We start from the raw sequence: 27388 nt of genomic DNA, 5'->3' as shown, positions 1-27388 counted from the left end.
CCCCCTTACGACATGCTTCAGAAACTAAAAAAATGGTCCATTTTCAAATGTTGCGTCTTTGAACTAAAATTCACATTTGTACCTGGATAATCACTTTTAGAGATAAAATGAGATGTTTAAAGTGATTTTCATGCTTCCAGGGGCCCTGAACGCAAGATTTGTGGAATGGGTAAACGTGAATGAAAATGGCCAATTTACTCACTTTGAGGCCTTAAAAAGTGTTTCTCCACCACTGGAAGTGAATTAAATAACATTTTTAGGCCTTTATTGTTCAATCAAAAATGCCCAATTTTTGACAAAAGAGATGACCACCCCCCCTTACGCCATGCTTCAGAAACTAAAAAAATGGTCCGTTTTCAAATGTTGCGTCTTTGAACTAAAATTCACATTTGTTCGTGGATAATGACTTTTAGAGATAAAATGAGATGTTTAAAGTGATTTTCATGCTTCCAGGGGCCCTGAACGCAAAATTTGTGGAATGGGTAAACGTGAATGAAAATGGCCAATTTACTCACTCTGACGCCTTAAAAAGTGTTTCTCCACCACGGGAAGTGAAATAAATAACATTTGGAGGCCTTTATTGTTCAATCAAAAATGCCCAATTTTCGACGAAAGAGATAACCACCCCCCCTTACGACATGCTTCAGAAACTAAAAAAATGGTCCATTTTCAAATGTTGCGTCTTTGAACTAAAATTCACATTTGTACCTGGATAATCACTTTTAGAGATAAAATGAGATGTTTAAAGTGATTTTCATGCTTCCAGGGGCCCTGAACGCAAGATTTGTGGAATGGGTAAACGTGAATGAAAATGGCCAATTTACTCACTTTGAGGCCTTAAAAAGTGTTTCTCCACCACTGGAAGTGAATTAAATAACATTTTTAGGCCTTTATTGTTCAATCAAAAATGCCCAATTTTTGACAAAAGAGATGACCACCCCCCCTTACGCCATGCTTCAGAAACTAAAAAAATGGTCCGTTTTCAAATGTTGCGTCTTTGAACTAAAATTCACATTTGTTCGTGGATAATGACTTTTAGAGATAAAATGAGATGTTTAAAGTGATTTTCATGCTTCCAGGGGCCCTGAACGCAAAATTTGTGGAATGGGTAAACGTGAATGAAAATGGCCAATTTACTCACTCTGAGGCCTTAAAAAGTGTTTCTCCACCACGGGAAGTGAAATAAATAACATTTGGAGGCCTTTATTGCTCAATCAAAAATGCCCAATTTTCGACGAAAGAGATAACCACCCCCCCTTACGACATGCTTCAGAAACAAAAAAAATGGTCCATTTTCAAATGTTGCGTCTTTGAACTAAAATTCACATTTGTACCTGGATAATCACTTTTAGAGATAAAATGAGATGTTTAAAGTGATTTTCATGCTTCCAGGGGCCCTGAACGCAAGATTTGTGGAATGGGTAAACGTGAATGAAAATGGCCAATTTACTCACTCTGAGGCCTTAAAAAGTGTTTCTCCACCACTGGAAGTGAATTAAATAACATTTTTCGGCCTTTATTGTTCAATCAAAAATGCCCAATTTTTGACAAAAGAGATAACCACCCCCCCTTACGCCATGCTTCAGAAACTAAAAAAATGGTCCGTTTTCAAATGTTGCGTCTTTGAACTAAAATTCACATTTGTACGTGGATAATCACTTTTAGAGATAAAATGAGATGTTTAAAGTGTTTTTCATGCTTCCAGGGGATATGAACGCAAAATTTGTGGAATGGGTAAACGTGAATGAAAATGGCCAATTTACTCACTCTGAGGCCTTAAAAAGTGTTTATCCACCTCGGGAAGTGAAATAAATAACATTTGGAGGCCTTTATTGTTTAATCAAAAATGCCCAATTTTTGTTGAAAGAGATAACCACCCCCCCTTACGACATGCTCCAGAAACTAAAAAAATGGTCCATTTTGAAATGTTGCGTCTTTGAACTAACATTCACATTTGTACGTGGATAATCACTTTTAGAAATAAAATGAGATGTTTAAAGTGATTTTCATGCTTCCAGGGGCCCTGAACGCAAAATTTGTGGAATGGGTAAACGTGAATGAAAATGGCCAATTTACTCACTCTGAGGCCTTAAAAAGTGTTTCTCCACCACGGGAAGTGAAATAAATAACATTTGGAGGCCTTTATTGTTCAATCAAAAATGCCTGATTTTTGACGAAAGAGATAACCACCCCCCCTTACGACATGCTCCAGAAACTAAAAATATGGTCCGTTTTCAAATGTTGCGTCTTTGAACTAAAATTCACATTTGTACGTGGATAATCACTTTTAGAGATAAAATGAGATGTTTAAAGTGAATTTCATGCTTTCAGGGGCCCTGAACGCAAGATTTGTGGAATGGGTAAACGTGAATGAAAATGGCCAATTTACTCACTCTGAGGCCTTAAAAAGTGTTTCTCCACCACGGGAAGTGAAATAAATAACATTTGGAGGCCTTTATTGTTCAATCAAAAATGCCCAATTTTTGACGAAAGAGATAACCACCCCCCCTCACGACATGCTTCAGAAACTAAAAAAATGGTCCGTTTTCAAATGTTGCATCTTTGAACTAAAATTCACATTTGTACGTGGATAATCACTTTTAGAGATAAAATGAGATGTTTAAAGTGATTTTCATGCTTCCAGGGGATATGAACGCAAAATTTGTGGAATGGGTAAACGTGAATGAAAAGTGCCAATTTACTCACTCTGAGGCCTTAAAAAGTGTTTCTCCACCACGGGAAGTGAATTAAATAACATTTTTAGGCCTTTATTGTTCAATCAAAAATGCCCAATTTTTGACAAAAGAGATAACCACCTCCCCTTACGACATGCTTCAGAAACTAAAAAAATGGTCTGTTTTCAAATGTTGCGTCTTTGAACTAAAATTCACATTTGTACGTGGATAATCACTTTTAGAGATAAAATGAGATGTTTAAAGTGATTTTCATGCTTCCAGGGGCCCTGAACGCAAGATTTGTGGAATGGGTAAACGTGAATGAAAATGGCCAATTTACTCACTCTGAGGCCTTAAAAAGTGTTTCTCCACCACGGGAAGTGAATTAAATTACATTTTTAGGCCTTTATTGTTCAATCAAAAATGCCCAATTTTTGACAAAAGAGATAACCACCCCCCCTTACGACATGCTTCAGAAACTAAAAAAATGGTCCGTTTTCAAATGTTGCGTCTTTGAACTAAAATTCACATTTGTACGTGGATAATCACTTTTAGAGATAAAATGAGATGTTTAAAGTGATTTTCATGCTTCCAGGGGATATGAACGCAAAATTTGTGGAATGGGTAAACGTGAATGAAAATGGCCAATTTACTCACTCTGAGGCCTTAAAAAGTGTTTCTCCACCACGGGAAGTGAAATAAATAACATTTGGAGGCCTTTATTGCTCAATCAAAAATGCCCAATTTTCGACGAAAGAGATAACCACCCCCCCTTACGACATGCTTCAGAAACAAAAAAAATGGTCCATTTTCAAATGTTGCGTCTTTGAACTAAAATTCACATTTGTACCTGGATAATCACTTTTAGAGATAAAATGAGATGTTTAAAGTGATTTTCATGCTTCCAGGGGCCCTGAACGCAAGATTTGTGGAATGGGTAAACGTGAATGAAAATGGCCAATTTACTCACTCTGAGGCCTTAAAAAGTGTTTCTCCACCACTGGAAGTGAATTAAATAACATTTTTCGGCCTTTATTGTTCAATCAAAAATGCCCAATTTTTGACAAAAGAGATAACCACCCCCCCTTACGCCATGCTTCAGAAACTAAAAAAATGGTCCGTTTTCAAATGTTGCGTCTTTGAACTAAAATTCACATTTGTACGTGGATAATCACTTTTAGAGATAAAATGAGATGTTTAAAGTGTTTTTCATGCTTCCAGGGGATATGAACGCAAAATCTGTGGAATGGGTAAACGTGAATGAAAATGGCCAATTTACTCACTCTGAGGCCTTAAAAAGTGTTTATCCACCTCGGGAAGTGAAATAAATAACATTTGGAGGCCTTTATTGTTTAATCAAAAATGCCCAATTTTTGTTGAAAGAGATAACCACCCCCCCTTACGACATGCTCCAGAAACTAAAAAAATGGTCCATTTTGAAATGTTGCGTCTTTGAACTAACATTCACATTTGTACGTGGATAATCACTTTTAGAAATAAAATGAGATGTTTAAAGTGATTTTCATGCTTCCAGGGGCCCTGAACGCAAAATTTGTGGAATGGGTAAACGTGAATGAAAATGGCCAATTTACTCACTCTGAGGCCTTAAAAAGTGTTTCTCCACCACGGGAAGTGAAATAAATAACATTTGGAGGCCTTTATTGTTCAATCAAAAATGCCTGATTTTTGACGAAAGAGATAACCACCCCCCCTTACGACATGCTCCAGAAACTAAAAATATGGTCCGTTTTCAAATGTTGCGTCTTTGAACTAAAATTCACATTTGTACGTGGATAATCACTTTTAGAGATAAAATGAGATGTTTAAAGTGAATTTCATGCTTTCAGGGGCCCTGAACGCAAGATTTGTGGAATGGGTAAACGTGAATGAAAATGGCCAATTTACTCACTCTGAGGCCTTAAAAAGTGTTTCTCCACCACGGGAAGTGAAATAAATAACATTTGGAGGCCTTTATTGTTCAATCAAAAATGCCCAATTTTTGACGAAAGAGATAACCACCCCCCCTCACGACATGCTTCAGAAACTAAAAAAATGGTCCGTTTTCAAATGTTGCATCTTTGAACTAAAATTCACATTTGTACGTGGATAATCACTTTTAGAGATAAAATGAGATGTTTAAAGTGATTTTCATGCTTCCAGGGGATATGAACGCAAAATTTGTGGAATGGGTAAACGTGAATGAAAAGGGCCAATTTACTCACTCTGAGGCCTTAAAAAGTGTTTCTCCACCACGGGAAGTGAAATAAATAACATTTGGAGGCCTTTATTGTTCAATCAAAAATGCCTGATTTTTGACGAAAGAGATAACCACCCCCCCCCCTTACGACATGCTCCAGAAACAAAAAAAATGTGCCGTTTTCAAATGTTGCGTCTTTGAACTAAAATTCACATTTGTACGTGGATAATCACTTTTAGAGATAGAATGAGATGTTTAAAGTGATTTTCATGCTTCCAGGGGCCCTGAACGCAAAATTTGTGGAATGGGTAAACGTGAATGAAAATGGCCAATTTACTCACTCTGAGGCCTTAAAAAGTGTTTCTCCACCACTGGAAGTGAATTAAATAACATTTTTAGGCCTTCATTGTTCAATCAAAAATGCCCAATTTTTGACAAAAGAGATAACCACCCCCCCTTACGCCATGCTTCAGAAACTAAAAAAATGGTCCGTTTTCAAATGTTGCGTCTTTGAACTAAAATTCACATTTGTTCGTGGATAATCACTTTTAGAGATAAAATGAGATGTTTAAAGTGATTTTCATGCTTCCAGGGGCCCTGAACCCAAAATTTGTGGAATGGGTAAACGTGAATGAAAATGGCCAATTTACTCACTCTGAGGCCTTAAAAAGTGTTTATCCACCTCGGGAAGTGAAATAAATAACATTTGGAGGCCTTTATTGTTCAATCAAAAATGCCCAATTTTTGACGAAAGAGATAACCACCCCCCCTTACGACATGCTTCAGAAACTAAAAAAATGGTCCGTTTTCAAATGTTGCGTCTTTGAACTAAAATTCACATTTTTACGTGGATAATCACTTTTAGAGATAAAATGAGATGTTTAAAGTGATTTTCATGCTTCCAGGGGCCCTGAACGCAAGATTTGTGGAATGGGTAAACGTGAATGAAAATGGCCAATTTACTCACTCTGAGGCCTTAAAAAGTGTTTATCCACCTCGGGAAGTGAAATAAATACCATTTGGAGGCCTTTATTGTTCAATCAAAAATGCCCAATTTTTGACGAAAGAGATAACCACCCCCCCTTACGACATGCTTCAGAAACTAAAAAAATGGTCTGTTTTCAAATGTTGCGTCTTTGGACTAAAATTCACATTTGTTCGTGGATAATCACTTTTAGAGATAAAATGAGATGTTTAAAGTGATTTTCATGCTTCCAGGGGCCCTGAACGCACAATTTGTGGAATGGGTAAACGTGAATGAAAATGGCCAATTTACTCACTCTGAGGCCTTAAAAAGTGTTTATCCACCTCGGGAAGTGAAATAAATACCATTTGGAGGCCTTTATTGTTCAATCAAAAATGCCCAATTTTTGACGAAAGAGATAACCACCCCCCCTTACGACATGCTTCAGAAACTAAAAAAATGGTCCGTTTTCAAATGTTGCGTCTTTGAACTAAAATTCACATTTGGACGTGGATAATCACTTTTATAGATAAAATGAGATGTTTAAAGTGATTTTCATGCTTCCAGGGGCCCTGAACGCAAGATTTGTGGAATGGGTAAACGTGAATGAAAATGGCCAATTTACTCACTCTGAGGCCTTAAAAAGTGTTTATCCACCTCGGGAAGTGAAATAAATAACATTTGGAGGCCTTTATTGTTCAATCAAAAATGCCCAATTTTTGACGAAAGAGATAACCACCCCCCCTTACGACATGCTTCAGAAACTAAAAAAATGGTCCGTTTTCAAATGTTGCGTCTTTGAACTAAAATTCACATTTGTACGTGGATAATCACTTTTAGAGATAAAATGAGATGTTTAAAGTGATTTTCATGCTTCCAGGGGCCCTGAACGCAAGATTTGTGGAATGGGTAAACGTGAATGAAAATGGCCAATTTACTCACTCTGAGGCCTTAAAAAGTGTTTCTTCACCACGGGAAGTGAATTAAATAACATTTTTAGGCCTTTATTGTTCAATCAAAAATGCCCAATTTTTGACAAAAGAGATAACCACCCCCCCTTACGACATGCTTCAGAAACTAAAAAAATGGTCCGTTTTCAAATGTTGCATCTTTGAACTAAAATTCACATTTGTACGTGGATAATCACTTTTAGAGATAAAATGAGATGTTTAAAGTGATTTTCATGCTTCCAGGGGATATGAACGCAAAATTTGTGGAATGGGTAAACGTGAATGAAAAGGGCCAATTTACTCACTCTGAGGCCTTAAAAAGTGTTTCTCCATCACGGGAAGTGAAATAAATAACATTTGGAGGCCTTTATTGTTCAATCAAAAATGCCTGATTTTTGACGAAAGAGATAACTACCCCCCCCCTTACGACATGCTCCAGAAACAAAAAAAATGTGCCGTTTTCAAATGTTGCGTCTTTGAACTAAAATTCCCATTTGTACGTGGATAATCACTTTTAGAGATAGAATGAGATGTTTAAAGTGATTTTCATGCTTCCAGGGGCCCTGAACGCAAAATTTGTGGAATGGGTAAACGTGAATGAAAATGGCCAATTTACTCACTCTGAGGCCTTAAAAAGTGTTCATCCACCTCGGGAAGTGAAATAAATAACATTTGGAGGCCTTTATTGTTCAATCAAAAATGCACAATTTTTGACGAAAGAGATAACCACCCCCCCCTTACGACATGCTTCAGAAACTAAAAAAATGGTCCATTTTCAAATGTTGCGTCTTTGAACTAAAATTCACATTTGTACGTGGATAATCACTTTTAGAGATAAAATGAGATGTTTAAAGTGATTTTCATGCTTCCAGGGGCCCTGAACGCAAGATTTGTGGAATGGGTAAACGTGAATGAAAATGGCCAATTTACTCACTCTGAGGCCTTAAAAAGTGTTTATCCACCTCGGGAAGTGAAATAAATACCATTTGGAGGCCTTTATTGTTCAATCAAAAATGCCCAATTTTTGACGAAAGAGATAACCACCCCCCCTTACGACATGCTTCAGAAACTAAAAAAATGGTCTGTTTTCAAATGTTGCGTCTTTGGACTAAAATTCACATTTGTTCGTGGATAATCACTTTTAGAGATAAAATGAGATGTTTAAAGTGATTTTCATGCTTCCAGGGGCCCTGAACGCACAATTTGTGGAATGGGTAAACGTGAATGAAAATTGCCAATTTACTCACTCTGAGGCCTTAAAAAGTGTTTATCCACCTCGGGAAGTGAAATAAATACCATTTGGAGGCCTTTATTGTTCAATCAAAAATGCCCAATTTTTGACGAAAGAGATAACCACCCCCCCTTACGACATGCTTCAGAAACTAAAAAAATGGTCCGTTTTCAAATGTTGCGTCTTTGAACTAAAATTCACATTTGGACGTGGATAATCACTTTTAGAGATAAAATGAGATGTTTAAAGTGATTTTCATGCTTCCAGGGGCCCTGAACGCAAGATTTGTGGAATGGGTAAACGTGAATGAAAATGGCCAATTTACTCACTCTGAGGCCTTAAAAAGTGTTTCTCCACCACTGGAAGTGAATTAAATAACATTTTTAGGCCTTCATTGTTCAATCAAAAATGCCCAATTTTTGACAAAAGAGATAACCACCCCCCTTACGCCATGCTTCAGAAACTAAAAAAATGGTCCGTTTTCAAATGTTGCGTCTTTGAACTAAAATTCACATTTGTTCGTGGATAATCACTTTTAGAGATAAAATGAGATGTTTAAAGTGATTTTCATGCTTCCAGGGGCCCTGAACCCAAAATTTGTGGAATGGGTAAACGTGAATGAAAATGGCCAATTTACTCACTCTGAGGCCTTAAAAAGTGTTTATCCACCTCGGGAAGTGAAATAAATAACATTTGGAGGCCTTTATTGTTCAATCAAAAATTCCCAATTTTTGACGAAAGAGATAACCACCCCCCCTTACGACATGCTTCAGAAACTAAAAAAATGGTCCGTTTTCAAATGCTGCGTCTTTGAACTAAAATTCACATTTGTACGTGGATAATCACTTTTAGAGATAAAATGAGATGTTTAAAGTGATTTTGATGCTTCCAGGGGCCCTGAACGCAAGATTTGTGGAATGGGTAAACGTGAATCAAAATGGCCAATTTACTCACACTGAGGCCTTAAAAAGTGTTTCTCCACCACGGGAAGTGAATTAAATAACATTTTTAGGCCTTTATTGTTCAATCAAAAATGCCCAATTTTTGACAAAAGAGATAACCACCCCCCCTTACGACATGCTTCAGAAACTAAAAAAATGGTCCGTTTTCAAATGTTGCGTCTTTGGACTAAAATTCACATTTGTTCGTGGATAATCACTTTTAGAGATAAAATGAGATGTTTAAAGTGATTTTCATGCTTCCAGGGGCCCTGAACGCACTATTTGTGGAATGGGTAAACGTGAATGAAAATGGCCAATTTACTCACTCTGAGGCCTTAAAAAGTGTTTATCCACCTCGGGAAGTGAAATAAATACCATTTGGAGGCCTTTATTGTTCAATCAAAAATGCCCAATTTTTGACGAAAGAGATAACCACCCCCCCTTACGACATGCTTCAGAAACTAAAAAAATGGTCCGTTTTCAAATGTTGCGTCTTTGAACTAAAATTCACATTTGTTCGTGGATAATCACTTTTAGAGATAAAATGAGATGTTTAAAGTGATTTTCATGCTTCCAGGGGCCCTGAACGCAAAATTTGTGGAATGGGTAAACGTGAATGAAAATGGCCAATTTACTCACTCTGAGGCCTTAAAAAGTGTTTCTCCACCACGGGAAGTGAAATAAATAACATTTGGAGGCCTTTATTGTTCAATCAAAAATGCCCAATTTTCGACGAAAGAGATAACCACCCCCCCTTACGACATGCTTCAGAAACTAAAAAAATGGTCCGTTTTCAAATGTTGCGTCTTTGAACTAAAATTCACATTTGTACGTGGATAATCACTTTTAGAGATAAAATGAGATGTTTAAAGTGATTTTCATGCTTCCAGGGGCCCTGAACGCAAGATTTGTGGAATGGGTAAACGTGAATGAAAATGGCCAATTTACTCACTCTGAGGCCTTAAAAAGTGTTTCTCCACCACGGGAAGTGAATTAAATTACATTTTTAGGCCTTTATTGTTCAATCAAAAATGCCCAATTTTTGACAAAAGAGATAACCACCCCCCCTTACGACATGCTTCAGAAACTAAAAAAATGGTCCGTTTTCAAATGTTGCGTCTTTGAACTAAAATTCACATTTGTACGTGGATAATCACTTTTAGAGATAAAATGAGATGTTTAAAGTGATTTTCATGCTTCCAGGGGATATGAACGCAAAATTTGTGGAATGGGTAAACGTGAATGAAAATGGCCAATTTACTCACTCTGAGGCCTTAAAAAGTGTTTCTCCACCACGGGAAGTGAAATAAATAACATTTGGAGGCCTTTATTGCTCAATCAAAAATGCCCAATTTTCGACGAAAGAGATAACCACCCCCCCTTACGACATGCTTCAGAAACAAAAAAAATGGTCCATTTTCAAATGTTGCGTCTTTGAACTAAAATTCACATTTGTACCTGGATAATCACTTTTAGAGATAAAATGAGATGTTTAAAGTGATTTTCATGCTTCCAGGGGCCCTGAACGCAAGATTTGTGGAATGGGTAAACGTGAATGAAAATGGCCAATTTACTCACTCTGAGGCCTTAAAAAGTGTTTCTCCACCACTGGAAGTGAATTAAATAACATTTTTCGGCCTTTATTGTTCAATCAAAAATGCCCAATTTTTGACAAAAGAGATAACCACCCCCCCTTACGCCATGCTTCAGAAACTAAAAAAATGGTCCGTTTTCAAATGTTGCGTCTTTGAACTAAAATTCACATTTGTACGTGGATAATCACTTTTAGAGATAAAATGAGATGTTTAAAGTGTTTTTCATGCTTCCAGGGGATATGAACGCAAAATCTGTGGAATGGGTAAACGTGAATGAAAATGGCCAATTTACTCACTCTGAGGCCTTAAAAAGTGTTTATCCACCTCGGGAAGTGAAATAAATAACATTTGGAGGCCTTTATTGTTTAATCAAAAATGCCCAATTTTTGTTGAAAGAGATAACCACCCCCCCTTACGACATGCTCCAGAAACTAAAAAAATGGTCCATTTTGAAATGTTGCGTCTTTGAACTAACATTCACATTTGTACGTGGATAATCACTTTTAGAAATAAAATGAGATGTTTAAAGTGATTTTCATGCTTCCAGGGGCCCTGAACGCAAAATTTGTGGAATGGGTAAACGTGAATGAAAATGGCCAATTTACTCACTCTGAGGCCTTAAAAAGTGTTTCTCCACCACGGGAAGTGAAATAAATAACATTTGGAGGCCTTTATTGTTCAATCAAAAATGCCTGATTTTTGACGAAAGAGATAACCACCCCCCCTTACGACATGCTCCAGAAACTAAAAATATGGTCCGTTTTCAAATGTTGCGTCTTTGAACTAAAATTCACATTTGTACGTGGATAATCACTTTTAGAGATAAAATGAGATGTTTAAAGTGAATTTCATGCTTTCAGGGGCCCTGAACGCAAGATTTGTGGAATGGGTAAACGTGAATGAAAATGGCCAATTTACTCACTCTGAGGCCTTAAAAAGTGTTTCTCCACCACGGGAAGTGAAATAAATAACATTTGGAGGCCTTTATTGTTCAATCAAAAATGCCCAATTTTTGACGAAAGAGATAACCACCCCCCCTCACGACATGCTTCAGAAACTAAAAAAATGGTCCGTTTTCAAATGTTGCATCTTTGAACTAAAATTCACATTTGTACGTGGATAATCACTTTTAGAGATAAAATGAGATGTTTAAAGTGATTTTCATGCTTCCAGGGGATATGAACGCAAAATTTGTGGAATGGGTAAACGTGAATGAAAAGGGCCAATTTACTCTCTCTGAGGCCTTAAAAAGTGTTTCTCCACCACGGGAAGTGAAATAAATAACATTTGGAGGCCTTTATTGTTCAATCAAAAATGCCTGATTTTTGACGAAAGAGATAACCACCCCCCCCCTTACGACATGCTCCAGAAACAAAAAAAATGTGCCGTTTTCAAATGTTGCGTCTTTGAACTAAAATTCACATTTGTACGTGGATAATCACTTTTAGAGATAGAATGAGATGTTTAAAGTGATTTTCATGCTTCCAGGGGCCCTGAACGCAAAATTTGTGGAATGGGTAAACGTGAATGAAAATGGCCAATTTACTCACTCTGAGGCCTTAAAAAGTGTTTCTCCACCACTGGAAGTGAATTAAATAACATTTTTAGGCCTTCATTGTTCAATCAAAAATGCCCAATTTTTGACAAAAGAGATAACCACCCCCCCTTACGCCATGCTTCAGAAACTAAAAAAATGGTCCGTTTTCAAATGTTGCGTCTTTGAACTAAAATTCACATTTGTTCGTGGATAATCACTTTTAGAGATAAAATGAGATGTTTAAAGTGATTTTCATGCTTCCAGGGGCCCTGAACCCAAAATTTGTGGAATGGGTAAACGTGAATGAAAATGGCCAATTTACTCACTCTGAGGCCTTAAAAAGTGTTTATCCACCTCGGGAAGTGAAATAAATAACATTTGGAGGCCTTTATTGTTCAATCAAAAATGCCCAATTTTTGACGAAAGAGATAACCACCCCCCCTTACGACATGCTTCAGAAACTAAAAAAATGGTCCGTTTTCAAATGTTGCGTCTTTGAACTAAAATTCACATTTTTACGTGGATAATCACTTTTAGAGATAAAATGAGATGTTTAAAGTGATTTTCATGCTTCCAGGGGCCCTGAACGCAAGATTTGTGGAATGGGTAAACGTGAATGAAAATGGCCAATTTACTCACTCTGAGGCCTTAAAAAGTGTTTATCCACCTCGGGAAGTGAAATAAATACCATTTGGAGGCCTTTATTGTTCAATCAAAAATGCCCAATTTTTGACGAAAGAGATAACCACCCCCCCTTACGACATGCTTCAGAAACTAAAAAAATGGTCTGTTTTCAAATGTTGCGTCTTTGGACTAAAATTCACATTTGTTCGTGGATAATCACTTTTAGAGATAAAATGAGATGTTTAAAGTGATTTTCATGCTTCCAGGGGCCCTGAACGCACAATTTGTGGAATGGGTAAACGTGAATGAAAATGGCCAATTTACTCACTCTGAGGCCTTAAAAAGTGTTTATCCACCTCGGGAAGTGAAATAAATACCATTTGGAGGCCTTTATTGTTCAATCAAAAATGCCCAATTTTTGACGAAAGAGATAACCACCCCCCCTTACGACATGCTTCAGAAACTAAAAAAATGGTCCGTTTTCAAATGTTGCGTCTTTGAACTAAAATTCACATTTGGACGTGGATAATCACTTTTATAGATAAAATGAGATGTTTAAAGTGATTTTCATGCTTCCAGGGGCCCTGAACGCAAGATTTGTGGAATGGGTAAACGTGAATGAAAATGGCCAATTTACTCACTCTGAGGCCTTAAAAAGTGTTTATCCACCTCGGGAAGTGAAATAAATAACATTTGGAGGCCTTTATTGTTCAATCAAAAATGCCCAATTTTTGACGAAAGAGATAACCACCCCCCCTTACGACATGCTTCAGAAACTAAAAAAATGGTCCGTTTTCAAATGTTGCGTCTTTGAACTAAAATTCACATTTGTACGTGGATAATCACTTTTAGAGATAAAATGAGATGTTTAAAGTGATTTTCATGCTTCCAGGGGCCCTGAACGCAAGATTTGTGGAATGGGTAAACGTGAATGAAAATGGCCAATTTACTCACTCTGAGGCCTTAAAAAGTGTTTCTTCACCACGGGAAGTGAATTAAATAACATTTTTAGGCCTTTATTGTTCAATCAAAAATGCCCAATTTTTGACAAAAGAGATAACCACCCCCCCTTACGACATGCTTCAGAAACTAAAAAAATGGTCCGTTTTCAAATGTTGCATCTTTGAACTAAAATTCACATTTGTACGTGGATAATCACTTTTAGAGATAAAATGAGATGTTTAAAGTGATTTTCATGCTTCCAGGGGATATGAACGCAAAATTTGTGGAATGGGTAAACGTGAATGAAAAGGGCCAATTTACTCACTCTGAGGCCTTAAAAAGTGTTTCTCCACCACGGGAAGTGAAATAAATAACATTTGGAGGCCTTTATTGTTCAATCAAAAATGCCTGATTTTTGACGAAAGAGATAACTACCCCCCCCCCTTACGACATGCTCCAGAAACAAAAAAAATGTGCCGTTTTCAAATGTTGCGTCTTTGAACTAAAATTCCCATTTGTACGTGGATAATCACTTTTAGAGATAGAATGAGATGTTTAAAGTGATTTTCATGCTTCCAGGGGCCCTGAACGCAAAATTTGTGGAATGGGTAAACGTGAATGAAAATGGCCAATTTACTCACTCTGAGGCCTTAAAAAGTGTTCATCCACCTCGGGAAGTGAAATAAATAACATTTGGAGGCCTTTATTGTTCAATCAAAAATGCCCAATTTTTGACGAAAGAGATAACCACCCCCCCCTTACGACATGCTTCAGAAACTAAAAAAATGGTCCATTTTCAAATGTTGCGTCTTTGAACTAAAATTCACATTTGTACGTGGATAATCACTTTTAGAGATAAAATGAGATGTTTAAAGTGATTTTCATGCTTCCAGGGGCCCTGAACGCAAGATTTGTGGAATGGGTAAACGTGAATGAAAATGGCCAATTTACTCACTCTGAGGCCTTAAAAAGTGTTTATCCACCTCGGGAAGTGAAATAAATACCATTTGGAGGCCTTTATTGTTCAATCAAAAATGCCCAATTTTTGACGAAAGAGATAACCACCCCCCCTTACGACATGCTTCAGAAACTAAAAAAATGGTCTGTTTTCAAATGTTGCGTCTTTGGACTAAAATTCACATTTGTTCGTGGATAATCACTTTTAGAGATAAAATGAGATGTTTAAAGTGATTTTCATGCTTCCAGGGGCCCTGAACGCACAATTTGTGGAATGGGTAAACGTGAATGAAAATTGCCAATTTACTCACTCTGAGGCCTTAAAAAGTGTTTATCCACCTCGGGAAGTGAAATAAATTCCATTTGGAGGCCTTTATTGTTCAATCAAAAATGCCCAATTTTTGACGAAAGAGATAACCACCCCCCCTTACGACATGCTTCAGAAACTAAAAAAATGGTCCGTTTTCAAATGTTGCGTCTTTGAACTAAAATTCACATTTGGACGTGGATAATCACTTTTAGAGATAAAATGAGATGTTTAAAGTGATTTTCATGCTTCCAGGGGCCCTGAACGCAAGATTTGTGGAATGGGTAAACGTGAATGAAAATGGCCAATTTACTCACTCTGAGGCCTTAAAAAGTGTTTCTCCACCACTGGAAGTGAATTAAATAAAATTTTTAGGCCTTCATTGTTCAATCAAAAATGCCCAATTTTTGACAAAAGAGATAACCACCCCCCTTACGCCATGCTTCAGAAACTAAAAAAATGGTCCGTTTTCAAATGTTGCGTCTTTGAACTAAAATTCACATTTGTTCGTGGATAATCACTTTTAGAGATAAAATGAGATGTTTAAAGTGATTTTCATGCTTCCAGGGGCCCTGAACCCAAAATTTGTGGAATGGGTAAACGTGAATGAAAATGGCCAATTTACTCACTCTGAGGCCTTAAAAAGTGTTTATCCACCTCGGGAAGTGAAATAAATAACATTTGGAGGCCTTTATTGTTCAATCAAAAATGCCCAATTTTTGACGAAAGAGATAACCACCCCCCCTTACGACATGCTTCAGAAACTAAAAAAATGGTCCGTTTTCAAATGTTGCGTCTTTGAACTAAAATTCACATTTGTACGTGGATAATCACTTTTAGAGATAAAATGAGATGTTTAAAGTGATTTTGATGCTTCCAGGGGCCCTGAACGCAAGATTTGTGGAATGGGTAAACGTGAATCAAAATGGCCAATTTACTCACACTGAGGCCTTAAAAAGTGTTTCTCCACCACGGGAAGTGAATTAAATAACATTTTTAGGCCTTTATTGTTCAATCAAAAATGCCCAATTTTTGACAAAAGAGATAACCACCCCCCCTTACGACATGCTTCAGAAACTAAAAAAATGGTCCGTTTTCAAATGTTGCGTCTTTGGACTAAAATTCACATTTGTTCGTGGATAATCACTTTTAGAGATAAAATGAGATGTTTAAAGTGATTTTCATGCTTCCAGGGGCCCTGAACGCACTATTTGTGGAATGGGTAAACGTGAATGAAAATGGCCAATTTACTCACTCTGAGGCCTTAAAAAGTGTTTATCCACCTCGGGAAGTGAAATAAATACCATTTGGAGGCCTTTATTGTTCAATCAAAAATGCCCAATTTTTGACGAAAGAGATAACCACCCCCCCTTACGACATGCTTCAGAAACTAAAAAAATGGTCCGTTTTCAAATGTTGCGTCTTTGAACTAAAATTCACATTTGTTCGTGGATAATCACTTTTAGAGATAAAATGAGATGTTTAAAGTGATTTTCATGCTTCCAGGGGCCCTGAACGCAAAATTTGTGGAATGGGTAAACGTGAATGAAAATGGCCAATTTACTCACTCTGAGGCCTTAAAAAGTGTTTCTCCACCACGGGAAGTGAAATAAATAACATTTGGAGGCCTTTATTGTTCAATCAAAAATGCCCAATTTTCGACGAAAGAGATAACCACCCCCCCTTACGACATGCTCCAGAAACTAAAAAAATGGTCCATTTTCAAATGTTGCGTCTTTGAACTAAAATTCACATTTGTACGTGGATAATCACTTTTAGAGATAAAATGAGATGTTTAAAGTGAATTTCATGCTTCCAGGGGCCCTGAACGCAAGATTTGTGGAATGGGTAAACGTGAATGAAAATGGCCAATTTACTCACTCTGAGGCCTTAAAAAGTGTTTCTCCACCACGGGAAGTGAATTAAATAACATTTTTAGGCCTTAATTGTTCAATCAAAAATGCCCAATTTTTGACAAAAGAGATAACCACCCCCCCTTACGCCATGCTTCAGAAACTAAAAAAATGGTCAGTTTTCAAATGTTGCGTCTTTGAACTAAAATTCACATTTGTTCGTGGATAATCACTTTTAGAGATAAAATGAGATGTTTAAAGTGATTTTCATGCTTCCAGGGGCCCTGAACGCAAAATGTGTGGAATGGGTAAACGTGAATGAAAATGGCCAATTTACTCACTCTGAGGCCTTAAAAAGTGTTTATCCACCACGGGAAGTGAAATAAATAACATTTGGAGGCCTTTATTGTTCAATCAAAAATGCCTGATTTTTGACGAAAGAGATAACCACCTTCCTTACGACATGCTTCAGAAACTAAAAAAATGGTCTGTTTTCAAATGTTGCGTCTTTGAACTAAAATTCACATTTGTTCGTGGATAATCACTTTTAGAGATAAAATGAGATGTTTAAAGTGATTTTCATGCTTCCAGGGGCCCTGAACGCAAAATGTGTGGAATGGGTAAACGTGAATGAAAATGGCCAATTTACTAACTCTGAGGCCTTAAAAAGTGTTTCTCCACCACGGGAAGTGAAATAAATAACATTTGGAGGCCTTTATTGTTCAATCAAAAATGCCCAATTTTCGACGAAAGAGATAACCACCCCCCCTTACGACATGCTCCAGAAACTAAAAAAATGGTCCATTTTCAAATGTTGCGTCTTTGAACTAAAATTCACATTTGTACGTGGATAATCACTTTTAGAGATAAAATGAGATGTTTAAAGTGAATTTCATGCTTCCAGGGGCCCTGAACGCAAGATTTGTGGAATGGGTAAACGTGAATGAAAATGGCCAATTTACTCACTCTGAGGCCTTAAAAAGTGTTTCTCCACCACGGGAAGTGAATTAAATAACATTTTTAGGCCTTTATTGTTCAATCAAAAATGCCCAATTTTTGACAAAAGAGATAACCACCCCCCCTTACGCCATGCTTCAGAAACTAAAAAAATGGTCAGTTTTCAAATGTTGCGTCTTTGAACTAAAATTCACATTTGTTCGTGGATAATCACTTTTAGAGATAAAATGAGATGTTTAAAGTGATTTTCATGCTTCCAGGGGCCCTGAACGCAAAATGTGTGGAATGGGTAAACGTGAATGAAAATGGCCAATTTACTCACTCTGAGGCCTTAAAAAGTGTTTATCCACCACGGGAAGTGAAATAAATAGCATTTGGAGGCCTTTATTGTTCAATCAAAAATCCCTGATTTTTGACGAAAGAGATAACCACCTTCCTTACGACATGCTTCAGAAACTAAAAAAATGGTCCGTTTTCAAATGTTGCGTCTTTGAACTAAAATTCACATTTGTTCGTGGATAATCACTTTTAGAGATAAAATGAGATGTTTAAAGTGATTTTCATGCTTCCAGGGGCCCTGAACCCAAAATTTGTGGAATGGGTAAACGTGAATGAAAATGGCCAATTTACTCACTCTGAGGCCTTAAAAAGTGTTTATCCACCTCGGGAAGTGAAATAAATAACATTTGGAGGCCTTTATTGTTCAATCAAAAATGCCCAATTTTTGACGAAAGAGATAACCACCCCCCCTTACGACATGCTTCAGAAACTAAAAAAATGGTCCGTTTTCAAATGTTGCGTCTTTGAACTAAAATTCACATTTTTACGTGGATAATCACTTTTAGAGATAAAATGAGATGTTTAAAGTGATTTTCATGCTTCCAGGGGCCCTGAACGCAAGATTTGTGGAATGGGTAAACGTGAATGAAAATGGCCAATTTACTCACTCTGAGGCCTTAAAAAGTGTTTATCCACCTCGGGAAGTGAAATAAATACCATTTGGAGGCCTTTATTGTTCAATCAAAAATGCCCAATTTTTGACGAAAGAGATAACCACCCCCCCTTACGACATGCTTCAGAAACTAAAAAAATGGTCTGTTTTCAAATGTTGCGTCTTTGGACTAAAATTCACATTTGTTCGTGGATAATCACTTTTAGAGATAAAATGAGATGTTTAAAGTGATTTTCATGCTTCCAGGGGCCCTGAACGCACAATTTGTGGAATGGGTAAACGTGAATGAAAATGGCCAATTTACTCACTCTGAGGCCTTAAAAAGTGTTTATCCACCTCGGGAAGTGAAATAAATACCATTTGGAGGCCTTTATTGTTCAATCAAAAATGCCCAATTTTTGACGAAAGAGATAACCACCCCCCCTTACGACATGCTTCAGAAACTAAAAAAATAGTCCGTTTTCAAATGTTGCGTCTTTGAACTAAAATTCACATTTGGACGTGGATAATCACTTTTATAGATAAAATGAGATGTTTAAAGTGATTTTCATGCTTCCAGGGGCCCTGAACGCAAGATTTGTGGAATGGGTAAACGTGAATGAAAATGGCCAATTTACTCACTCTGAGGCCTTAAAAAGTGTTTATCCACCTCGGGAAGTGAAATAAATAACATTTGGAGGCCTTTATTGTTCAATCAAAAATGCCCAATTTTTGACGAAAGAGATAACCACCCCCCCTTACGACATGCTTCAGAAACTAAAAAAATGGTCCGTTTTCAAATGTTGCGTCTTTGAACTAAAATTCACATTTGTACGTGGATAATCACTTTTAGAGATAAAATGAGATGTTTAAAGTGATTTTCATGCTTCCAGGGGCCCTGAACGCAAGATTTGTGGAATGGGTAAACGTGAATGAAAATGGCCAATTTACTCACTCTGAGGCCTTAAAAAGTGTTTCTTCACCACGGGAAGTGAATTAAATAACATTTTTAGGCCTTTATTGTTCAATCAAAAATGCCCAATTTTTGACAAAAGAGATAACCACCCCCCTTACGACATGCTTCAGAAACTAAAAAAATGGTCCGTTTTCAAATGTTGCATCTTTGAACTAAAATTCACATTTGTACGTGGATAATCACTTTTAGAGATAAAATGAGATGTTTAAAGTGATTTTCATGCTTCCAGGGGATATGAACGCAAAATTTGTGGAATGGGTAAACGTGAATGAAAAGGGCCAATTTACTCACTCTGAGGCCTTAAAAAGTGTTTCTCCACCACGGGAAGTGAAATAAATAACATTTGGAGGCCTTTATTGTTCAATCAAAAATGCCTGATTTTTGACGAAAGAGATAACTACCCCCCCCCTTACGACATGCTCCAGAAACAAAAAAAATGTGCCGTTTTCAAATGTTGCGTCTTTGAACTAAAATTCCCATTTGTACGTGGATAATCACTTTTAGAGATAGAATGAGATGTTTAAAGTGATTTTCATGCTTCCAGGGGCCCTGAACGCAAAATTTGTGGAATGGGTAAACGTGAATGAAAATGGCCAATTTACTCACTCTGAGGCCTTAAAAAGTGTTCATCCACCTCGGGAAGTGAAATAAATAACATTTGGAGGCCTTTATTGTTCAATCAAAAATGCCCAATTTTTGACGATAGAGATAACCACCCCCCCCTTACGACATGCTTCAGAAACTAAAAAAATGGTCCATTTTCAAATGTTGCGTCTTTGAACTAAAATTCACATTTGTACGTGGATAATCACTTTTAGAGATAAAATGAGATGTTTAAAGTGATTTTCATGCTTCCAGGGGCCCTGAACGCAAGATTTGTGGAATGGGTAAACGTGAATGAAAATGGCCAATTTACTCACTCTGAGGCCTTAAAAAGTGTTTATCCACCTCGGGAAGTGAAATAAATACCATTTGGAGGCCTTTATTGTTCAATCAAAAATGCCCAATTTTTGACGAAAGAGATAACCACCCCCCCTTACGACATGCTTCAGAAACTAAAAAAATGGTCTGTTTTCAAATGTTGCGTCTTTGGACTAAAATTCACATTTGTTCGTGGATAATCACTTTTAGAGATAAAATGAGATGTTTAAAGTGATTTTCATGCTTCCAGGGGCCCTGAACGCACAATTTGTGGAATGGGTAAACGTGAATGAAAATTGCCAATTTACTCACTCTGAGGCCTTAAAAAGTGTTTATCCACCTCGGGAAGTGAAATAAATACCATTTGGAGGCCTTTATTGTTCAATCAAAAATGCCCAATTTTTGACGAAAGAGATAACCACCCCCCCTTACGACATGCTTCAGAAACTAAAAAAATGGTCCGTTTTCAAATGTTGCGTCTTTGAACTAAAATTCACATTTGGACGTGGATAATCACTTTTAGAGATAAAATGAGATGTTTAAAGTGATTTTCATGCTTCCAGGGGCCCTGAACGCAAGATTTGTGGAATGGGTAAACGTGAATGAAAATGGCCAATTTACTCACTCTGAGGCCTTAAAAAGTGTTTCTCCACCACTGGAAGTGAATTAAATAACATTTTTAGGCCTTCATTGTTCAATCAAAAATGCCCAATTTTTGACAAAAGAGATAACCACCCCCCTTACGCCATGCTTCAGAAACTAAAAAAATGGTCCGTTTTCAAATGTTGCGTCTTTGAACTAAAATTCACATTTGTTCGTGGATAATCACTTTTAGAGATAAAATGAGATGTTTAAAGTGATTTTCATGCTTCCAGGGGCCCTGAACCCAAAATTTGTGGAATGGGTAAACGTGAATGAAAATGGCCAATTTACTCACTCTGAGGCCTTAAAAAGTGTTTATCCACCTCGGGAAGTGAAATAAATAACATTTGGAGGCCTTTATTGTTCAATCAAAAATGCCCAATTTTTGACGAAAGAGATAACCACCCCCCCTTACGACATGCTTCAGAAACTAAAAAAATGGTCCGTTTTCAAATGTTGCGTCTTTGAACTAAAATTCACATTTGTACGTGGATAATCACTTTTAGAGATAAAATGAGATGTTTAAAGTGATTTTGATGCTTCCAGGGGCCCTGAACGCAAGATTTGTGGAATGGGTAAACGTGAATCAAAATGGCCAATTTACTCACACTGAGGCCTTAAAAAGTGTTTCTCCACCACGGGAAGTGAATTAAATAACATTTTTAGGCCTTTATTGTTCAATCAAAAATGCCCAATTTTTGACAAAAGAGATAACCACCCCCCCTTACGACATGCTTCAGAAACTAAAAAAATGGTCCGTTTTCAAATGTTGCGTCTTTGGACTAAAATTCACATTTGTTCGTGGATAATCACTTTTAGAGATAAAATGAGATGTTTAAAGTGATTTTCATGCTTCCAGGGGCCCTGAACGCACTATTTGTGGAATGGGTAAACGTGAATGAAAATGGCCAATTTACTCACTCTGAGGCCTTAAAAAGTGTTTATCCACCTCGGGAAGTGAAATAAATACCATTTGGAGGCCTTTATTGTTCAATCAAAAATGCCCAATTTTTGACGAAAGAGATAACCACCCCCCCTTACGACATGCTTCAGAAACTAAAAAAATGGTCCGTTTTCAAATGTTGCGTCTTTGAACTAAAATTCACATTTGTTCGTGGATAATCACTTTTAGAGATAAAATGAGATGTTTAAAGTGATTTTCATGCTTCCAGGGGCCCTGAACGCAAAATTTGTGGAATGGGTAAACGTGAATGAAAATGGCCAATTTACTCACTCTGAGGCCTTAAAAAGTGTTTCTCCACCACGGGAAGTGAAATAAATAACATTTGGAGGCCTTTATTGTTCAATCAAAAATGCCCAATTTTCGACGAAAGAGATAACCACCCCCCCTTACGACATGCTTCAGAAACTAAAAAAATGGTCCGTTTTCAAATGTTGCGTCTTTGAACTAAAATTCACATTTGTACATGGATAATCACTTTTAGAGATAAAATGAGATGTTTAAAGTGATTTTCATGCTTCCAGGGGCCCTGAACGCAAAATTTGTGGAATGGGTAAACGTGAATGAAAATGGCCAATTTACTAACTCTGAGGCCTTAAAAAGTGTTTATCCACCACGGGAAGTGAAATAAATAACATTTGGAGGCCTTTATTGTTCAATCAAAAATGCCCAATTTTCGACGAAAGAGATAACCACCCCCCCATACGACATGCTCCAGAAACTAAAAAAATGGTCCATTTTCAAATGTTGCGTCTTTGAACTAAAATTCACATTTGTACGTGGATAATCACTTTTAGAGATAAAATGAGATGTTTAAAGTGAATTTCATGCTTCCAGGGGCCCTGAACGCAAGATTTGTGGAATGGGTAAACGTGAATGAAAATGGCCAATTTACTCACTCTGAGGCCTTAAAAAGTGTTTCTCCACCACGGGAAGTGAATTAAATAACATTTTTAGGCCTTAATTGTTCAATCAAAAATGCCCAATTTTTGACAAAAGAGATAACCACCCCCCCTTACGCCATGCTTCAGAAACTAAAAAAATGGTCAGTTTTCAAATGTTGCGTCTTTGAACTAAAATTCACATTTGTTCGTGGATAATCACTTTTAGAGATAAAATGAGATGTTTAAAGTGATTTTCATGCTTCCAGGGGCCCTGAACGCAAAATGTGTGGAATGGGTAAACGTGAATGAAAATGGCCAATTTACTCACTCTGAGGCCTTAAAAAGTGTTTATCCACCACGGGAAGTGAAATAAATAACATTTGGAGGCCTTTATTGTTCAATCAAAAATGCCTGATTTTTGACGAAAGAGATAACCACCTTCCTTACGACATGCTTCAGAAACTAAAAAAATGGTCTGTTTTCAAATGTTGCGTCTTTGAACTAAAATTCACATTTGTTCGTGGATAATCACTTTTAGAGATAAAATGAGATGTTTAAAGTGATTTTCATGCTTCCAGGGGCCCTGAACGCAAAATGTGTGGAATGGGTAAACGTGAATGAAAATGGCCAATTTACTAACTCTGAGGCCTTAAAAAGTGTTTCTCCACCACGGGAAGTGAAATAAATAACATTTGGAGGCCTTTATTGTTCAATCAAAAATGCCCAATTTTCGACGAAAGAGATAACCACCCCCCCTTACGACATGCTCCAGAAACTAAAAAAATGGTCCATTTTCAAATGTTGCGTCTTTGAACTAAAATTCACATTTGTACGTGGATAATCACTTTTAGAGATAAAATGAGATGTTTAAAGTGAATTTCATGCTTCCAGGGGCCCTGAACGCAAGATTTGTGGAATGGGTAAACGTGAATGAAAATGGCCAATTTACTCACTCTGAGGCCTTAAAAAGTGTTTCTCCACCACGGGAAGTGAATTAAATAACATTTTTAGGCCTTTATTGTTCAATCAAAAATGCCCAATTTTTGACAAAAGAGATAACCACCCCCCCTTACGCCATGCTTCAGAAACTAAAAAAATGGTCAGTTTTCAAATGTTGCGTCTTTGAACTAAAATTCACATTTGTTCGTGGATAATCACTTTTAGAGATAAAATGAGATGTTTAAAGTGATTTTCATGCTTCCAGGGGCCCTGAACGCAAAATGTGTGGAATGGGTAAACGTGAATGAAAATGGCCAATTTACTCACTCTGAGGCCTTAAAAAGTGTTTATCCACCACGGGAAGTGAAATAAATAGCATTTGGAGGCCTTTATTGTTCAATCAAAAATGCCTGATTTTTGACGAAAGAGATAACCACCTTCCTTACGACATGCTTCAGAAACTAAAAAAATGGTCCGTTTTCAAATGTTGCGTCTTTGAACTAAAATTCACATTTGTTCGTGGATAATCACTTTTAGAGATAAAATGAGATGTTTAAAGTGATTTTCATGCTTCCAGGGGCCCTGAACGCAAAATTTGTGGAATGGGTAAACGTGAATGAAAATGGCCAATTTACTCACTCTGAGGCCTTAAAAAGTGTTTCTCCACCACGGGAAGTGAAATAAATACCATTTTTAGGCCTTTATTGTTCAATCAAAAATGCCCAATTTTTGACAAAAGAGATAACCACCCCCCCTTACGACATGCTTCAGAAACTAAAAAAGTGGTCCGTTTTCAAATGTTGCGTCTTTGGACTAAAATTCACATTTGTTCGTGGATAATCACTTTTAGAGATAAAATGAGATGTTTAAAGTGATTTTCATGCTTCCAGGGGCCCTGAACGCACTATTTGTGGAATGGGTAAACGTGAATGAAAATGGCCAATTTACTCACTCTGAGGCCTTAAAAAGTGTTTATCCACCTCGGGAAGTGAAATAAATACCATTTGGAGGCCTTTATTGTTCAATCAAAAATGCCCAATTTTTGACGAAAGAGATAACCACCCCCCCTTACGACATGCTTCAGAAACTAAAAAAATGGTCCGTTTTCAAATGTTGCGTCTTTGAACTAAAATTCACATTTGTTCGTGGATAATCACTTTTAGAGATAAAATGAGATGTTTAAAGTGATTTTCATGCTTCCAGGGGCCCTGAACGCAAAATTTGTGGAATGGGTAAACGTGAATGAAAATGGCCAATTTACTCACTCTGAGGCCTTAAAAAGTGTTTCTCCACCACGGGAAGTGAAATAAATAACATTTGGAGGCCTTTATTGTTCAATCAAAAATGCCCAATTTTCGACGAAAGAGATAACCACCCCCCCTTACGACATGCTTCAGAAACTAAAAAAATGGTCCGTTTTCAAATGTTGCGTCTTTGAACTAAAATTCACATTTGTTCGTGGATAATCACTTTTAGAGATAAAATGAGATGTTTAAAGTGATTTTCATGCTTCCAGGGGCCCTGAACGCAAAATTTGTGGAATGGGTAAACGTGAATGAAAATGGCCAATTTACTCACTCTGAGGCCTTAAAAAGTGTTTCTCCACCACGGGAAGTGAAATAAATAACATTTGGAGGCCTTTATTGTTCAATCAAAAATGCCCAATTTTCGACGAAAGAGATAACCACCCCCCCTTACGACATACTTCAGAAACTAAAAAAATGGTCCGTTTTCAAATGTTGCGTCTTTGAACTAAAATTCACATTTCTACGTGGATAATCACTTTTAGAGATAAAATGAGATGTTTAAAGTGTTTTTCATGCTTCCAGGGGATATGAACGCAAAATTTGTGGAATGGGTAAACGTGAATGAAAATGGCCAATTTACTCACTCTGAGGCCTTAAAAAGTGTTTATCCACCTCGGGAAGTGAAATAAATAACATTTGGAGGCCTTTATTGTTCAATCAAAAATGCCCAATTTTTGTTGAAAGAGATAACCACCCCCCCTTACGACATGCTCCAGAAACTAAAAAAATGGTCCATTTTGAAATGTTGCGTCTTTGAACTAACATTCACATTTGTACGTGGATAATCACTTTTAGAAATAAAATGAGATGTTTAAAGTGATTTTCATGCTTCCAGGGGCCCTGAACGCAAAATTTGTGGAATGGGTAAACGTGAATCAAAATGGCCAATTTACTCACTCTGAGGCCTTAAAAAGTGTTTCTCCACCACGGGAAGTGAAATAAATAACATTTGGAGGCCTTTATTGTTCAATCAAAAATGCCTGATTTTTGACGAAAGAGATAACCACCCCCCCTTACGACATGCTCCAGAAACTAAAAATATGGTCCGTTTTCAAATGTTGCGTCTTTGAACTAAAATTCACATTTGTACGTGGATAATCACTTTTAGAGATAAAATGAGATGTTTAAAGTGAATTTCATGCTTTCAGGGGCCCTGAACGCAAGATTTGTGGAATGGGTAAACGTGAATGAAAATGGCCAATTTACTCACTCTGAGGCCTTAAAAAGTGTTTCTCCACCACGGGAAGTGAATTAAATAACATTTTTAGGCCTTTATTGTTCAATCAAAAATGCCCAATTTTTGACAAAAGAGATAACCACCCCCCCCTTACGCCATGCTTCAGAAACTAAAAAAATGGTCAGTTTTCAAATGTTGCGTCTTTGAACTAAAATTCACATTTGTTCGTGGATAATCACTTTTAGAGATAAAATGAGATGTTTAAAGTGATTTTCATGCTTCCAGGGGCCCTGAACGCAAAATGTGTGGAATGGGTAAACGTGAATGAAAATGGCCAATTTACTCACTCTGAGGCCTTAAAAAGTGTTTATCCACCACGGGAAGTGAAATAAATAGCATTTGGAGGCCTTTATTGTTCAATCAAAAATGCCTGATTTTTGACGAAAGAGATAACCACCTTCCTTACGACATGCTTCAGAAACTAAAAACATGGTCCGTTTTCAAATGTTGCGTCTTTGAACTAAAATTCACATTTGTTCGTGGATAATCACTTTTAGAGATAAAATGAGATGTTTAAAGTGATTTTCATGCTTCCAGGGGCCCTGAACGCAAAATTTGTGGAATGGGTAAACGTGAATGAAAATGGCCAATTTACTCACTCTGAGGCCTTAAAAAGTGTTTCTCCACCACGGGAAGTGAAATAAATAACATTTGGAGGCCTTTATTGTTCAATCAAAAATGCCCAATTTTCGACGAAAGAGATAACCACCCCCCCTTACGACATACTTCAGAAACTAAAAAAATGGTCCGTTTTCAAATGTTGCGTCTTTGAACTAAAATTCACATTTCTACGTGGATAATCACTTTTAGAGATAAAATGAGATGTTTAAAGTGTTTTTCATGCTTCCAGGGGATATGAA

The sequence above is a fragment of the Triturus cristatus genome, chromosome 12, assembly GCF_964204655.1.
Source record: "Triturus cristatus chromosome 12, aTriCri1.1, whole genome shotgun sequence".
In the NCBI taxonomy this organism is placed as follows: domain Eukaryota; kingdom Metazoa; phylum Chordata; class Amphibia; order Caudata; family Salamandridae; genus Triturus; species Triturus cristatus.
The sequence above is the reverse complement of the archived record's forward strand: the minus strand, read 5'-3'. Positions refer to the sequence as shown.